The sequence below is a fragment of the Pseudophryne corroboree genome, chromosome 1, assembly GCF_028390025.1.
Source record: "Pseudophryne corroboree isolate aPseCor3 chromosome 1, aPseCor3.hap2, whole genome shotgun sequence".
Classification (NCBI taxonomy): domain Eukaryota; kingdom Metazoa; phylum Chordata; class Amphibia; order Anura; family Myobatrachidae; genus Pseudophryne; species Pseudophryne corroboree.
In genome coordinates, this window is record NC_086444.1 from 903,369,553 (window position 1) to 903,383,859 (window position 14,307).

At 42.3% G+C, this 14,307-nt stretch overlaps 2 pseudogenes; one reads left to right on the forward strand and one right to left on the reverse strand.

Moving 5' to 3' along the window:
- Positions 1 to 204: 204 nt before the first annotated feature.
- Positions 205 to 322, reverse strand: LOC134950911 (5S ribosomal RNA; annotated as a pseudogene).
- A 1,069-nt stretch (positions 323 to 1,391) lies between these two features.
- LOC134940366 (5S ribosomal RNA) lies at positions 1,392 to 1,509 on the forward strand (annotated as a pseudogene).
- The last annotated feature ends 12,798 nt before the right edge of the window (positions 1,510 to 14,307 follow it).

Sequence of the window (14,307 nt, forward strand, 5' to 3'; positions counted from 1 at the left end):
CCAGACAAGATTTCAGGGTAGTATGGCAGTGGGCCTAGGATGGAGGAAAAGAGAGGAAAAAGGAAAAAAGAAAAAAGAAAAGAAGAGACCACCACTAGTTCTGTACTCTACTAAGTCAGTGCCATGATAGTCTGAAAGGTTTTTCCAAATAGGAGAGTGTGTGGAATTTATTCAGAGTTAGGGGCAGCTCTTTTCCTTAAAAATGGCCCACTGCACCTGGTATTCTCAGGAGATTCCCCTTCCTAATACTGACCAGGCCATATCTGCTTAGCTTCCGAGATCGGACAAGATCGGGCTTATTCAGGGTAGTATGGCCGTGGGCCGTTAAATGAAGGAAAAAGATAAGTCACACTCTGCTTATTGTACTTTGCATAAATCAAGACTAAAATTAGTCTGAGGTATTTCCAGAGAAGAGTGTGTGGTTAGTCAATGAAATAGAAAAAGAAAGGGAAATCTTAAAATAGAGAGGTGTTGAATATGTATGTCTCCAAATAGGAGATCTAAATGATAAATGATCATAGAGGACACTTCACACATCTCAAATAGTTACTAAGTGATAATGTGGAAAATGCACTCTCAACAAAGTATGTTGTGTATAAAGCAAATTCTGCACACACGGTATATTAGGAGCTCAGGGCTGGCTCACAAATAATTGCAACACAAAAATAATAATGGAAGCACTAAAGAATGTGCACTGTTATTTGCTCCAAAAATACAGGAACAAAAATAATGAGTCAAAAGATATAGGTTTAGAGCTCAAGGCTGGCTCACATGAAAAATTACTTAAATTACTTAAACCGTATAACATCCAATGGAAGCACTAAAGAATGTGCACTATTGTATTGCTCCATAAATACAGGAACAAAGATGATGATTAGAGCTCAAGGCTGGCTCACAGGAAAATTACTTGAACCTTATAACATCTTCTTAGGGACTGACATAACATTAGAGAATATTTTGCAATCAATTGCTACTGTTAGTAAAAGACATGCAGTAGAGAGGTACATTGTAATAAATAGCATAACGCTATTGATATCCATTGAGGCATGAGCGGGGAGATAGTGCAAATAGTAAATACTTTGTACAGTGTTCCTGTAGCTGTACAATACCGCTGCAGGAGTAAATTATTTGTGGGGGAGAAGAAATAGTCAGATGTTGGTAATCCGAAGTATATTACCGCGACCGCACTATGTGCGGCCAGTGTTGTCCAGGCATCCCCCAGGCGTGCACCCGCTGACAGTGAACTAACTCTGAATAAATTCCACACACTCTCTTATTTGGAAAAACCTTTCAGACTATCATGGCACTGACTTAGTAGAGTACAGAACTAGTGGTGGTCTCTTCTTTTCTTTTTTCTTTTTTCCTTTTTCCTCTCTTTTCCTCCATCCTAGGCCCACTGCCATACTACCCTGAATACGCCCGATCTTGTCCGATCTCGGAAGCTAAGCAGGCATGGCCTGGTCAGTATCAGGACGGGTAACTTCCTGAGAATACCAGGTGCAGTGGGCCCCCACCCTCCGTCCAAACCCAACCCCCCCTCCCTTTTTCTCCCCCCTTTTTTTCTCTCCTTGTCTTTTCTCCCCCCCCCCCTCTCCCATCAAGGGAAGTCCAAATACTCTTTCCGCCCCATTCTCATTACATCCATCCTGAGTTCCACTTTGATAAACCCTAACAATTCTGCATATATCGTCTATCATTGATATCCATAATTTAGGCATGCACAGTGATCTCTTGGATACCCGGGACCTTAAGAAACTATTCGGTATCCTCTACTATCCCTTTGATATTTTCACCTTTTCAATTATCTTGTACCTCATTTGTTAAAAAGGTTAAATAAGATTTTTATACACACAGATAACAACAGACACGAGTCTCAATTTCTTGTCCAAAAGTTTTTTTATTCAAGGATTGATTAAAGGTTATGTTTTAATATCTCTCACTATACATATTATTTCTAATACAACAAATGAGTGCTCCCAAAAAAAGGTTTTTTTGTCTTTTTCTCCTTCCTTTCCAAATTGGAGGGGGAGTGGTGAGAGGAGGGGAGTGCAGGACAGGTGAAAGGAGGGGGAGTGGGAGCAGGAGAGGTGAGGGGAGGGCAGGAGAGGTCACAGGAGAGAGGGCAGAAGAGGTGGCAGGAGGCCAGAGCTAAGGTGAAATGATAGGAGGGTGGGCAGATTAAGTGACATAGGGAGCAGGAAAGGTTACATGAGGTGGGACTAAATAAATTAAAGAAGGGGGTCAAAAGCAGGATAAGTGACAGGAGAGGGTGTCAGGATAGCTGTTTTGCTACCCAGCTGTTGTTGCCGGCTGCCTCTGTGCTTGTCAAACTGTATGACAGGCAGCGGTGTCGGCTGCATTAAGCATGGTTCCCTGTGTCAGGTCCCTCTAACTCCCTTCTTCCTCTCTCCTCCCTGCGGTACCCATCAAGCTGTATGACAGGCAGCAGTGCTGGCAGCTTGAAGTGGCATATCTGCAGTCTTCAATCTACCTGCTGATCTAAATGTAAGTACTGCACTCCTCCTCTCTATTCCTCTCCTTTGGGCATTATGTGTACAAGTGGCACTACTACTGGGGGCATTATGTGTAAAGCAGCACTACTACTGGGGGCATTATGTGTATAAATAGCATTATTACTGTGGGAATTATGTTGTAAGTGGCACTACTGGTAGCAATATGTGTAATGGGCTCTACTACTGTGAGTATTATGTGTATAAGTGGTAATACTGTGGTAATTATATGTATAAGTGGCCCTGCTGCTGGCATTATGTGCATAAGCTGCACTACTGTGGCCATTATGTGTATGTGGCACTACTACCATGGGCATTATCTGTATAAAGGGCACTACTACTGTGGGCATTATGTGTAAGAGTGACACTACTACTTTGGCATATTATGTGTAAATGGCATTACCACTGTGGGCATCATGTGTATAAGGGGCACTACCACTTTGGGCATTATGTTTAAGGGACACTACTGTGGGCACTGTGTATAAGGGCACCACTGTGAGCATTGTGTATAAAGGGCACTAATGTGTAGTGTAACATGAATAAGGGTCACTACTGTGTGTTTTAATGTGAATAAGAGACACCACTATGTGGTGTAATATGAATTTATGGGTTGGTATTAGAATCCCAGCGCTCGGGATGCCAGCAATCAGAATACCGACAGCAGCATCCTGACACTTAGGATCCTGACATCTTGAAGGTACCTATGCTACTCCTAAGCCCTAACCTCCCTAACCCACTTTTCTTGAAGCCTGACCCTATTCCTGACCGAATCCCATCAGTGGCATTATGTGTGGTGTAATATGAATAAGATTGTGCTACTGTGTGGCGTAATTTGAAATGTGGGTATTATTATGTGACCATGCCCCTTACTTGTGAGACCGCACCTCTTTTTGTGATGCACACTTTTGGCGTGCACTGTACTTTGTAAAGAATGGGAAGGAAAGCGAAATTTATAGTTTACAAGGGGATGACAAACACCGTAGCACCGGCCCTGGTGATCACGTTTCGGAAATATAAATAAGATCACAATCTCCAAAGTATTCCAATCGTCTGCCTTTGTGTCACACTTGACTTTACCCTCCAATTTATTTTACATTTTAATACTGTCTCCCAATCCTGTTGACTGCAAATAAAAAAAATTCAGTACTGTCAGAAAATACGGGAAATTCCTGACCACTCTCTCATCTCTCCCTCTTGTCTACTGCAGCCTCCTTCTATCTGGCATTCCACTCGCATCTCTATCCCCGCTTGTATCCTTCTTATATGTCAAAGCAAGAATGATCTTAATCTTTCACCACTTCACATCTACAGTAGCACTTTTTAAGTCCATTCACTGACTCCATGTGTTTTCCAGAATCCAATTAAAATGACTCACCCTTATCTACAAAATCCACAATAACACCACCACTTCAGAAATCTCATTTTGCACCTCATAATTCTCTTGCTCTCACATTTTGAGATCTACCTCTGACCTGCTCCTCACCTCCGCTTTCTGATTTGACAGTATACTCATGACACAAATTGTATTGTGAAACATTTTTCTGATAATCAGAAATCTTGGCATGTAACAACTATTTTCAATAGTTGACAGAGCTTTAAACATAAATAAAATGAATATGGCTAAGCAAATTAGTATCATCTTAAAAATAAAATTGCTAAGTAACAAGAATATATTGATATTCCATCCCTTGATTTGAATGGGTCCACCACATGGATAATGACTAAAAACATTCCTTACACCAATTTACTGGAAGTAAAACAACTAAAATGCTGAAAACAGGGACATGCAGAGACCCAAGCAAGCAGTGTTCCATTCTACTGTCAGGTACTGTTTTCTATTTGCCACATTTAAAACACCACTTAGACAATTTGCATATTCCCTTAATTAACCATCACCCTGTAGTTCTACACCATTTAACTCTACAATACAAACATAGACATTACCAAGTTAAAAGTATTCTTTTTTTTAAATTGAAACTTTATAGTGCTTCCATTACAACTTGAACTTATTTTCAACTTGAAAAATAAAAGATGAAGAACAAGGAACTGGACAAAACGTAAAAACATAGAGAAATAAGACAAAATATACAGTACATAAGAATACAGATGCCATTCTTCCTCCAAGTCATACATCTGCTGGCACTCCAGTACTGTATATAAAGTAAGTCACCCTTTATTAACAGTATCTTAAAATCAAACTGGTCTAATCCTCCGGGAATCCAACTCCAGACCATACTGTTAACACAATGTTACAGGAGACCTACTGTAAGTCACAGATACAACACCTGGGGGAAAATGTAATAGGGTGTGAGAATCAGAAAGTGAGAGATTTTGGTAAAATTCTCCTGTGTTTTTTTTTTCAAGTGGCAATCATTTACATGGCAAAATACGGTTGTTTTTGCCATGTAAATGATTGCCACTTTAAAAAAACAAGAGAATTTTATCGAAATCTCTCACTTCCTGATTCTCACACCCTATTACATTTCCCCCCTGATCTACAGATAGCGCCAGGGCCGCCATTAGAAATTCTGGGGCCCGGGACTCGCAAAATAGGCAGCCCCCCTGAAAAAAAAAGAAATAAAAAATGAAAAAACAAAACAAATATAAACGTTGAAAGCACCAATACACGTTTTTGCGGTTTGAAAGTCTCTTGGTGCCGCTGCGTTTCTACATGTTTATATATATATATATATATATATATATATGCAATGTATCGGCGGCACTCGCTGGGGACTTGTTCAGCATGAGAAGAAGAGACACAGCTCGGCAGTTAACGTTTCAGTTTATGCAACTTTCGTATATATACACTGCTCAAAAAAATAAAGGGAACACTTAAACAATACAATGTAACTCCAAGTCAGTCACACTTCTGTGAAATCAAACTGTCCACATAGGAAGCAACACTGATTGACAATCAATTTCACATGCTGTTGTGCAAATGGAATAGACAACAGGTGGAAATTATAGACAATTAGCAAGACACCCCCAATAAAGGAGTTGTTCTGCAGGTGGTGATCACAGACCACTTCTCAGCTCCTATGCTTTCTGGCTGATGTTTTGGTCACTTTTGAAAGCTGGCGGTGCTTTCACTCTAGTGGTAGCATGAGACGGAGTTTACAACCCACACAAGTGGCTCAGGTAGTCCAGCTCATCCAGGATGGCACATCAATGCGAGCTGTGGCAAGAAGGTTTGCTGTGTCTGTCAGCGTAGTGTCCAGAGCATGGAGGCGCTACCAGGAGACAGGCCAGTACATCAGTAGATGTGGAGGAGGCCGTAGGAGGGCAACAACACAGCAGCAGAACCGCTACCTCCGCCTTTGTGCAAGGAGGAACAGGAGGAGCACTGCTAGAGCCCTGCAAAATGACCTCCAGCAAGCCACAAATGTGCATGTGTCTACTCAAACGATCAGAAACAGACTCCATGAGGGTGGTATGAGGGCCCGACGTCCACAGGTGGGGGTTGTGCTTACAGCCCAACACCGTGCAGTACATTTGGCATTTACCAGAGAACACCAAGATTGGCAAATTTGCCACTGGCGCCCTGAGCTCTTCACAGATGAAAGCCGGTTCTCACTGAGCTCATGTCACAGACGTGAAAGAGTCTGGACACGCCAAGGAGAACGTTCTGCTGCCTGCAACATCCTCCAGCATGACCGGTTTGGTAGTGGGTCAGTAATGGTGCGGGGTGGCATTTCTTTGGGTGGCCGCACAGTCCTCCATGTGCTCGCCAGAGGTAGCCTGACTGCCATTAGGTACCGAGATGAGATCCTCAGACCTCTTGTGAGACTATATGCTGGTGCTGTTGGCCCTGGGTTCCTCCTAATGCAAGACAGTGCTAGACCTCATGTTGCTGGAGTGTGTCAGCAGTTCCTGCAAGACGAAGGCATTGATGCTATGGACTGGACCGCCCGTTCCCCAGACCTGAATCCAATTGAGCACATCTGGGACATCATGTCTTGCTCCATCCACCAACGCCACGTTGCACCACAGACTGTCCAGGAGTTGGCGGATGCTTTAGTCAAGGTCTGGGAGGAGATCCCTCAGGAGACCATCCGCCACCTCATCAGGAGCATGCCCAGGCATTGTAGGGAGGTCATACAGGCACGTGGAGGCCAAACACACTACTGAGCCTCATTTTGACTTGTTTTAAAGACATTACATCAAAGTTGGATCAGCCTGTAGTGTGTTTTTCCACTTTAATTTTGAGTGTGACTCCAAATACAGACCTCCATGGGTTAATACATTTTATTTCCATTAATTATTTTTGTGTGATTTTGGTGTCAGCACATTCAACTATGTAAAGAACAAAGTATTTAATAAGAATATTTCATTCATTCAGATCTAGGATGTGTTATTTTAGTGTTCCCTTTATTTTTTTGAGCAGTGTATATGTATGTATGTATTTATATAAACCATACAAATTAAATATATATACACATACATACATACATACATACATACAAACATACATACATACATACATACATACACACACTTTCTCTCTCCCACTCACTCTCCCTCAACTTACCTATCACTGGCAGGAGAGATCTGGCACTGACACAGGAGAGGGGAGAGTACGCTGCAAGCTTCTATTGAAAAGTCTCTGCCAAAATGGCCACCACCTCAGAGCCTCCTCTAGTATCTTTGTCTCCTCAGAGGCAGCGGCCATTTTTGGAGGGACGTTTACAATAGATGCAGCGTCCTCTACCCCTCCTTTGACAGTGCGAGAACTCGGTAATGAAAAGTGGGCGGAGCATCGCGGCGGCGGGCGGCGGCATGAGTGGCCTAGGCCCTCTCATCTCTCTCAGAGAGGCTGGTCTCGGGACATCTGCGCCCACAGCACCCCCCTCATGGTGGGCCTGGATGGAGCCATGGTAAGCGTTGCTCCGTCTGTGCTTGGGCGCGCCCGCCTATGTGCTCCTATTGCCTCATCCGGACCACCTATTCCTGCCGGGAGTTCATGTCTGAGATGGAGCCGCACTAGATGAGTGCAGCTCCATCTGTATGTGTCCTATTTTTCTGAAACCATATGCTGAAATGATTGTGTTACCCTACACATTTTCTTCCTATCTTTGTAACAAGCACAGTGCTGCTTGAGAGAAAAATCTGAAAAATTAGAAAAAACTGTTTCACTTCTATTTTGATTTGGTTACTGGTGATCAGGTCTTCTGGTTTTTCAGCATGTTTAAAAATCTATTTTGACGACCAGATGAACAGGTTTGGATGAAATCACACGTCATCTAAGTGTACACACTTTTGGATCAACTCTTAAGCTGGATTGGATAGTAGTAGTGTGTACCCAGCTTTAAGATAGTCCTTTACAAATTAGATATCATTGTTATGGTCTTTCATATGGCAATGGTTTCTGTCAATACTAATATTAGTGTTGCATAGTAAGAAAAGTGCCACTACATTGAGGCAATCTTAAGACATACAAATAACAGGGCATTATTGTGTCTTTTGCCTCAACTGTGACTGTATCTTTCTACTAATACAGCAGCTGATGATCTTCCTACTGCGCTGCTGACCAGCTGTGGTATTAATACATCAATATGCATAGTAATACGCACCATGGGACACTACATCGAAGATTGCACCAGCCCTATGGAGTCCCACATTCTCTGCATGCGCAGACTAAAAACATTTTCCACTTTCAACTGACATTGACACTGTGTCCACCTCAGAATGAGGTTAATAATGACATGAAACATTAGGTAAAGTTGGCCCTGCTAAAATGAGGTGGTTTGGATGTTTTTTTTTTATCACATTTACCTCAGTGGTCTACCTAGCACATATCAAGGTTTCCTCTCAGCACTGGAGAACAGCCTTCATAAAGCAAAAAGTGAAACTCGCTGTGCAGAGTTGTATACTAGTATTTAGCAGATGGACAAAGCAAAAGTTTAAGCATAGCATTAAAGCCCAATATCCTATAAGTTTCCTTCCTGAAAGAGTGTAGTCTCTTTCAATTGAATAAACTTATATGTTTTTCTTCTAGAATATTGTTCATAAGCTTATTTATGGCCTAAATAAATCTTGAGATTGAGAGGACTGATTTTATTTGTGTCATTTTGTGTGTGTAAAGTGCAGCTTGGACTAAGTCTAGAAATATTCTTCTACTTTGAAGGAAGGAGGAAGTCAAAAACAGTATATATATTTAATGGGATCCATTTGTCATAGAAGCACATTTGCAGACACACTCTATGTAATGTAATACACTTCAAATTGAAAATAGCCGCATGTTCTATAGATTGTCCTCATGCACAGTGCAGTTTGAAACATATCTGAAAGAAAAAGAAAAAAATGGAAATATGCCCATTTTCCAAATTGCTATGAAGCAAAAATGTTTGCCCGCCTTGCCTGCTTGGGTTCCTGTCTATAGACAGACAGTTAAAAGATAGACAGTCATTACTTAGACACTATATGGTCGACAGTCAAAAGTCAGTCAGGGTCAAAAGTCAGACAGTCAAGAGTCAGACAGGGTCAAAAGTCAGACAGTCAAAAGTCATACAGGGTCAAAAGTCAGACAGTCAAAAGTCAGACAGGTTAAAAAGTTAGACAGTCAAAAGTCAGACACAAAAAAAGTGTGGTTTTTTTTTTCTGTGTTTTTTTTACAACTTTTGCCTCATTTACTATCCATGTCACAAACTATTACCTTTTAGTAAAGTTGTGGCGAGCGAAGCGAGACACCGTGCCCGAAGCGTGGCAAGCATAGCTAGCCCGCAAGGAGTCGAATTTCACCAAATTTGGGTTAAAAAAAAATTAAAACACAAAAAAAACACTATTTTTTTTGTGTGTCTGACTTATGACCATGTCTGACTTTTGACCCCGTCTGACTTTTGACTGCCTGACTTTTGACCGTGTCTGACTTTTGACTGTCGACCATATAGTGTCTAATGACTGTCTGTCTTTTAACTGTCTATGAGCTATACCACACCTGCCTGCTTTTTTTCTGTAACAGGGAGACAATAAGTGTGAGGTCACATCTACTACAGTGAATACCAAATAGAGCCTGGTCAGTGCAGGTCTTGTTACTCCATGGTGTTGAGCAATATAGCAACAAGTTGAAAACATACTGTATGATGTTAATCATTATAGCTATGCTGATATACCATTAGTCTAAGAGGTTGAGTATAAAATCCTGGCAGTCAGGATCTCGACAATAAGAATAAAAACAGTAGGATCCTGACAGATTGGGGTAAATAGTTTTACCCTTCTCTTAATCCTAACCCACCCCTCCTGCAGCCTAACCCTATCCCACCCCTCACCCAGCGGTAGCCTAACCCACCCCTTCCTCAGCCTAGCCCTAACCCACCCCTCCTGCAGCCTAAGCCTAACCTCCCCCTCCTGTAGCCTAATCCTAACTGTCCCATCCTGACGCCTTGCCCTAACCTCCCCCTACATATTAACTCTAATCATCATCCTAGTTCCTAACCCCAAGGCCCGTACTCACCTTTGGGATTCTGACCGCTGGGATGCCACTATTAGTATTTTGTCAGGATGACCGACAGATGGGATTCTGATCATATCCCAGTCTAAGAATACTAAAATTGCTCTTGGTACTAAGGGGGACATTTACTAAGCAGTGATAAGAGCGGAGAAGTGAGCCAGTGGAGAAGTTGCTCCATCAACCAATCAGCAGCTCTGTATAATTTTATAGAATGCAAATTATAGATGTCACTTCAGTGCTAGTTGCCATGGGTAACTTCTCCACTGGCTCACTTCTCCGCTCTTATCACTGCTTAGTAAATGTCCCCCTAAGTGTCTTTTTTGAAGGAGTTGGAAATCAATGATATAATAGACAAATTAACAGCAAGTTCATGGTGAAAACTATTGTATTAATTAAAATAATCCTACCATTGACGCCTTTCGGTTTCCAAGTCCAGATCTCCATGCAAAACTTATGCAATTTCTGCTACAGTTTTATATTGCTGCATGGATCCCCACAAATCCAAGCAGTCTTGTATTTTTTCTTTGTGAAAAAATTGTTTTAAATATGTGTGGGATTGCTCTGCAAAACTGTAACCAGCACTACTTAATGCGTTCCTTACCCCAACACCCAGAGCTCAGGAGTGCTCGGATGATCCATGCAGCTCTTAACAGAAACACGCCTCCCAGAGGAAACTTATTTTTGTCTGCATTTTTCAAACAGTACTGCATCGGTTTTGTATCTGCTGATTTATAAGCATCTACTGGAGAATAATTTTAATGGCATCTTGGGGTCTAGAGTAGAGATGAGTAGATTAGTTTTACAGAAAACTGAACACACCCAAACTTGGGGTTTTTGAGAAGAACCATGTCCCTACCAAGTTTGGATCTCAAAATGAGACAAAACTTAATTTTCCCATAAATCTCGGATCTCATGTATTTTTGATTGCATATAAGAGTCCTTCCGCTCTGATCAGGTGCCATTTTACACAGGAGAGTGCATGGAGAGGGTGAGGGCTATAGTTGTGCTACAAACAGCAATACTAACCACCATTGTGGGCAGATGGAGTGTGTGGGAAGGGTGTAAAAGTCTAAAGACTGCTGGCATATTTGTCACTGTGTATGTGTTTGTTAGCTAGCAAACATAATCCAGTGCAAACTGCAAACAGGCTACTGTCACTGTGCATTTGTCAGGCACTTGCAGTACCTGCAATCCAGTGCTGTAAACAGGCTCTTGTGTATGGGCCTAATTAAGACATGATCACACGCAGGCTATTTTTTGCACTGCTGTGACCAGGTAACCGCCGCCTACAGGGGAGGGGGTAATCACTGTGCAGGGGTGCGAGCGGCTGTGTAGGCAGCTGCACAAACAAATGTTTTTGCAGTTTCTGCACAGCCTAGGACATACTCAGCAGCTGCGATGATCCTGGAAGAAGCTGACGTCAGGTATCCTCCCTGGAAACGGCCGGGCACACCTGCGTTTTCAGGGACACTCCCTGAAAACGGTGAGTTGACGGCCTCTTCCTGTCAATCTTCTTGCATTCGCCACTGCAAACGATTTCTTCATTAGTTCCATCGCTCCGTGGCGATGGCCCTCACCTGTGCATTGCGCCATTGCCTGCGCATTGCGGCCCACGCACGTGCGCTGTTCAGACCCGATCGCACAGCTGCAAAAAAGGCAGCGTGCGATCAGGTTTGAATGACACCCTATGTTCGCTAGACATGAACTCGCACTTGTTTTTCACAAAGATATCTATCTACACAATAGTATATATTGTCACTTGCATATGAGGGCAGAGAAAGTGTGATTTGAAGCTAATTTGTCTTAAAATATCTGTGCTGTGTCTAGCTGCACCACAAAAACAACCTTTTTTTGTCTAAAAAATTTGTTTTTTTCTAATGAATTTAAATTGTATTTCAAGAGTGTATATTTTTGAGAGGTAGCAATTGGCATATCTATAATGCATTTAGTATGTGCAGTGCACACAGACCCCTGGGTCCGGGGAGGCCCCACACTGCACCCATGATTAATTATTTACCTTTTGGCACGGCAGCCACTGCAAAAATCACCAGGAAAATGGCCACAGCATACTGTATGTGTAGCAATAATTAGTAACTAGAACATAAGCGATCCTTACTAAATTAAGCCCTAAGTTTGTATGATAAGCATTTAAAGTTTTTGGTTATTTTTGCTATGGTTTCTCCCAGGGCCAGTTCTAGACCTTGTGCAAACATTTCCTTTGGTGCCCCATCCCCATTTAAAACAGGGACATTGCATATCCAAGGTGCGTGGCAAAACTATAGGGGTGTGTCTTCATGGGGAAGGGGCTTGGCCACATAATAGTACCAATTCACATAACACTGCACAATAGTGTCCGTCAGTCAAATTACACCACACAGTAGTACCCCTTATACACATTATGCAATGTTAGAGCCCCTTACAAGCATTAAACAACAGTAGACAGAGCCCCTTATACACATTACATCAGGTAGAGCATCTTACACACATTGCACCAGGTGGAGCACCTTACACACATTACTGACACTGTCTCTGGCCCGTCACTCACCAGCTCTCTGGTCCAGCTGTGGCACTATGTCTCCCAGCTCCTAATCAGTTCATATATGACCTCATTAAAGTCAGTAGTGGGGGGTAAGCAGTGTGAGGTGGCCAACGATGTGCGGGCAGCAGTCTGGAACTGGTGGCTGCGGAGGAAGTCAGTAGCAGGAGGTGGGCAGCAGGCGGCTGCCAGTGCTGTGCAAGCAGTGGTATAGCATTGGTGGAGTTACTCTTTTCCTCAGGCAACAGTGTCCCACTGCCACTCTGCTAGCCCGCAGCTAAAACCGCCACTGGTCAGGGAGTAAATACGGGTGAGGGGTTTAAGGGGGATCTGGGGGTAACTATGGTAGGATGGTATAAGGGTTGTCAGGGGGTAACTATGTGGAAAGCACTCACTAGAGGCTGTCACAATGCTCAAAGGAAAAGAGCAAATATATACACAGACCACATTCAAAGTTGCCCATAATTTCACAGCCATATGAGAACAGCATGGATTTCTGACAACACAGGGACAACCATATTGCATGCATAACAAGTAAAATAACTAATACAAGAAATACAGCTTCCAGTTAATATAGTTAATATAATTAAATGTCTTGCTCCTACCACAAAAGAGCAGATTTAGCAGCCAAACAAAATACTAGTCAGTACAGAAAACTGCCATGATTTTACAGAAAATGTTAATGTTTTTACCATTGTAAAAAGTTATGAGTGATAAGCAAAAATTATGTACAGTACCTGACAGGAAAGGGCCAGTTGGAGGATGAGAGGATGTGTACAGGAGACTGATGGAATCTGTAGATAACCAAGGAAGGCCAGTGGCGTCCAAATCACCAATGCCAGCTCTAGTTGAAGCTTCACATGACATGACCCATGTGGGAAAAGAAGGTATGTGTAGAATGACTGGAAACTACTTGTATGCTCCAGGATTCTCCTTCCATGCTTAAAATAAGACAAAATCCTGTCTTACCTGTCTGAGAGTGAATCTTGCAATAGCTATGCCAACAGAACCTTCACACATTCCTCCCACTTCCGGTCCATTCCAAAAATTGTAAGAAGACTTCAAACAAATACCAAAGGTAAGGAATTTACATAATTCCCTTACAGTAATTAATAGTTTCAAATTGTCCTGAGTCATACCCAACAGCTTTCTGTATTGCTGTATTTGTAGCAAAGAAGTTGCTATAGGGATTTGCCTTCTGATATGGCATCCCCAATTTTAAAGAGAGCGATACAGGTGCTCATTTCACAGGCACAGTGTTCAAGGCATACAGAGCAGGCTTCACATCCCCTATAAGCCTCAGGAAAAATGGAAAAGATGAATGGGACAATTAAGAGTAAGCTGTCTAAGGTGGTTTCACAGACAGGAATGGGATAACCAGAAGCACAACCAATGGGTTTTCATAGTATCTGTGTCACTACAGCTCTTCCCTTAACCTATCTCCTTATGAGAGTCTTTATTGAAAACTGCCCCAATGTGATTAGATTGTGAGACTGCAGCAGTCTCTTCTTTGATGCATGATTTACCAATGGACTAAGGGGCTAATTCAGACCTGATCGCAGCAGCAACATTTTTCTCTTATGGGTAAAACCATGTACCATGCAGGGAGGCAGATATAACATGTGCAGAGAGAGTTAGACTTGGGTGGGTTATTTTGTTTCTGTGCAGGGTAAATACTGGTTGCTTTATTTTTACACTGTAATTTAGATTTCAGTTTAAAGACACCCCCCCCCCCCAAAAAATTTTTTAACTCTCTCTGCACATGTTATATTGCTCCACCGGCACTGCACATGATTTTGCCCATTAGAGAAAAA